This window comes from Pinus tabuliformis, chromosome 7 (assembly GCF_031772625.1).
Source record: "Pinus tabuliformis cultivar Carrire ecotype Pingquan chromosome 7, CPIR1, whole genome shotgun sequence".
NCBI lineage: Eukaryota > Viridiplantae > Streptophyta > Pinopsida > Pinales > Pinaceae > Pinus > Pinus tabuliformis.
In genome coordinates, this window is record NC_142293.1 from 880,623,127 (window position 1) to 880,627,679 (window position 4,553).

Sequence of the window (4,553 nt, forward strand, 5' to 3'; positions counted from 1 at the left end):
ACAGTAGCACTCTTAATGTCAGATCCAAAATGGTGGAAATCTCAATCTTCCCACTCTTGGATTTGAGGGCTTTAGGGAAATGTACAGCGAGCAACAAGGATATGTTTGCCCCAATCAATCATGACCCATATAAGTTGATTGGTTCCCCTCTTTGGGATAGTCCTATGATGAAATATATGTTTGAAGTTTCTAACTCCAGCTCCTAGTCACCAATGATGAATATCTCCTGATTTATGCCCTAGAGACTAATTAGCTACCAAAGCGACTCAGGTTGGGCTCGCATCCATGGCATGAGAAATAATTTGAGGAGCCCATAGGCCCTCAAAGCTTCCAGGAAATTTGGATCATTTAGTACCTGGGTGTCCACATCCTTGTTCTCATGTTCTTTCCAGTCTACCATTTTCGGTGATTCTTTCCTGCAAAAACCATAGATTTAATTCAATAATAATTTTTGGCCCATAAATTTCAAATTTCAATGGTGCTTTTAGGGGGGAATAGGTTTTTTTCCCTATTCATAGCGCCGACATGCCTGTTTTGAAAATATTTGCATCGATGGCACGATAGGCCGTGTTAATTAACCTCGGCCGGCGCGATTACGTGCTCGGAAGTCGCGCCAATCAAGGGTGAAAAACTTTTAATAAATCCTCCCTCAATAATCCCAAAAATGATTAAAAACGAGAATAAATGGTTCAAAAATGAAGCTTAGGTCTTTGGCTCTTACCTGTAACTGGCGGCTCGAAGAATGACCTCCTGGATCTCCCGCAATCTGCTCCAGAACAATTAGGGAAAAATTGAGTAAAAACTCCTTTACAGCAACGTAAAATAGTAAATGGTAAAAAATATTTAATTTTCCTCCTTTCTATTCAGTTTTTCATGAAATATTAGGTTTTTGTAAATATTCTGACCTATTTTGCCTCACGAATTGGATAATTCACTTTAAATTTTTGTCACAGCAACAGGTGATAGATGTTCGACGATGATGCCGAGTCATGTTTCAGCTCTTTTCTTGACTCGTAAAACTCATATGAAAAGATTGCCGACTATTTTTACCCTTTTGACACGTAAAAGAGAATAAAATGGGGGTACACTTTCAAGCTCTTTTCCAACCCTTTAAAAGTGAAAAGATAGTCGAGCCCTTGTCGTTTCAAACTTGTTAATGGATGTGAAACGTCATGTGCCCAGTATAAGTTTACCCCTTTTCGGGTTGGGAGGCACTATTTATAAAAAAGGTACTCCTTCACTGAAATGGTCAAGCAGTTCTCTCAAGTACCATTTTCTACCCTTTCGGGCTTAAGAGACACAAATGTACGAAAAGGGACCATATGGAGTTTTCCCTTCCATGTCTGTTTCACTCTCTAAACATGAAAAAGATACCAAGTTACACCTTTGTTGGACTCGTTAAAATATCAAGCGACATTAGATTCGTCACCATGATGAACATGAGCTTCTCCTTCCTAGGGCTTGTTAAACTTACTAGGTTGGATTCATCTGAAGGATGAAATGACAATGCAAGCATATGCTATCCCCTTCAGGCTTGTGATTAAAAAATAATTGTGGTACCTACTAGAAATGGTGGGGGAAAGTTTGGAAGTCTAATCAGTTGTGTCGGTAGCTCACTCTTGAACATGACACTTTCTACTTCTTGATAGGTTGGGACATCCTCCTTTGTATCGTTGACATTCTTGGGTTGGGTCATTCATCTTTTCCTTCCATTTGATCTCTGCCACGTGATCATGACCATCAATCCTACGGATCCAAAAGATTCCAAAATTCTAGTTGTGTCACCGATATGTTCAAGAGTTGTCCTTCTGCAGTTACAGTTACCTCTGTATCATCCAAAATCATTTTGCATCCCTGTGTCTCGTGTTGATGATGTGGGATACGTTATGGCCCTCCTTTGACATGATTGCTCCCTATCGACTTGAACACATTATCTGGGAAGTTGACTGAGAAACTCCCTTCTAGTACCTTAGAGCTTGCATGCCCTAATGGAAAATTCTTCGCACTCGATGACAAGTTCACATCGTTGGCTTTCGATCGAGTGATTTCATGGGTGTTTGAATTCAGTTCCTCTATTCACATTCCATGGATTGTGTTGATAGTACCATCAGGACCATTTTCAATATTGGTGGTTTCTCTCACACTTGTTAACAATTTACATCATTGACTAGTAATCAAGCGACTTTCTAGCATGTTCGATGTCAACACATCTATTCACACGTCAGAATTTGTACTTTGATCGGGTCGTGTTGGAGCACAAGACCCTAGATTCAGATCACCATATTCTAGGTTGTGAAGTGATGTGACATGGTTATGTTGATATGCATGTCTCTTTTAGATGGATGGCTACGGCCATACCATGAGTTATCATATGTGATCCTTCTCATTATTGGATGGCTACGACGATACCTTGGTTTCATTATGATCCCCTATAATGGATGGTTGCGCCCATGCCTAGATCCATTTACATGATCATTTTTTCGATGGATGCATCCATACCATGATTCATGTATCATTTGATATAGCTTTCAGTTATGTATATGTATCTGTACTTGCTTGCATGTTTTCCAACGACAGACTTCGTTTCCCCGCACTGATTCATAAATCATTTCATCTGTCATTCTAGTTCGGCGTTCACACTCTAGGGGGCATCTATTACTCAACATTTTGTCATTGTACTTATACTCCCTATCCCTTGATCCTGGAGGACCTCTACAGTGAACCCTACATGATTTCCCTTCATGAAGAAACTCCCATTGTGTCCCTCTTCATGAGCAGAACAATTCCCTCTTGCACCATTTCCCCAAAATCTTTTATTTTTCCTAGTTTACAAGACTGAGGCTAATGGCCCTTTTCCTCCTCACACCGATATGCAGGGATTAACACTGTCCTACCACCGACTGGAGTGACCAATATTTGTTCCAGCTGCGGCGGTCCTCTTATGGAAGTCTTTTTAAATAAAGAGCTGAAGCTTCTAGCTCTAGAAGCTTCATAACGGAAGTCTAGTAAATGGTTTTGCCAAATGGGGTCGAGGATGTCGATCTGGGCTCCTTTCCCCTATAATTATGGAACTACCTGAAGAGGTAAAACCTTCTCCCATGAGAAGAGTATCCATCTCCCATCCATTCATGCTATATAAACCTCCCTTTTTCCCAAGAACAAGCTAGTGTTGAAGTGTTAATGTTGGTGTGATAGTGCTAATTAATTTTGGAGTAAACAACAAGCTATTCATAGCTATACCTCTCTAGTTGTGTGAGGGAGAAGTGTGAATTTTTTTTAGTGTGAAGCCTAAAGGCAAGAGCCTTAAAGCTATCATTGTTGAGGCCATCATGGAATGCTAGCAGAAGTGTGTGGGAACCTGGTTTTGTCAGAGGAGAACTACAACGTCAAGACAATGGTTGTAATCTCTTCTTGATTCAATATATATGCAACCATCGATTGATTTCCTACATGATGTGCTACCTTAAATGTTCATGGCTTAATGTTTCTTGACTTGTTAAGTAGGTTGAATTACAATATGTCTATTATCACGGTTGTTGTTTGTTGTTGTTTACTTGTTTCAGGTGTTTGAAGAAGGAAATGAGAGATAGATGGACAGAGAAAGAAAGGACATCATCAAACAGGATAAGCATACTAAGAGGTGGGCCCTCTTAATTGGTTCTAACCTAAGGAAATCTTCCATAGAATGTATCTGTTGTGGCTAGACTCATTATTGGGCTAGAGGAATTGTTTGTGTTCACACTTATAATTTTACTTCACCACACCAGGTATCAAATTATTATAATGAAAGGGAAAAGTAATGAAAAATTATATTTCCAATGCAAGAAAGTGTGTGTAATACTTCAAACAAAACTAGGACATGGATATTAACATACCAAGTTTCTAAGAATCCCTAAGCTATTTTCTTGTTAGATTGTCTAGCCTTACTTTGATGAAAAAGACCCCTAATTCTCTTATTATTTCCTTTACAAGAAATGATTTCCTAGTTCTAGGTGGGTCATACAACAAAACACCTTTTGGAGGACTAAGGAGCTTGCACTGACCAAAAAAATTAGGCCTATGTAATGGAAGAATAACCAAATCATAAATTTCTTATTTAACCTTTTCTAATCTTGTAATTGAGTCAAAAGTTACATCAATACTATCTGTATTGATAACATCATAAGATATCGTAGCGTGTAAGAGAAATGAATCACAATCCAAAAAGCACGGTTACAAAAATCAAATTAGAATAAAAGGAAGGATCTTATGAATAGAAAAACATTGTATGTGTAATAACACTAGGATATGTAGCTAAATAAATATTGATAAGTCTACATGGAGAATAAAATGGTTTAACCTTACAAATGCCTCTCATCCATACATAACATGGAATGTATCAAAAGATAGAAACCAAAATGTTATGGCATGAATATTGAGTAAATTTTCAAGATAAATAATGACTCATTAGTCTGGGGTTTGAGGTAAAATCCAACATCTTTTAGGCCCATGGTTTGAAGAAAAAGTTTACGTTTCTTAAACTATAATAAATTCGTAATTTCTATGTACATCTT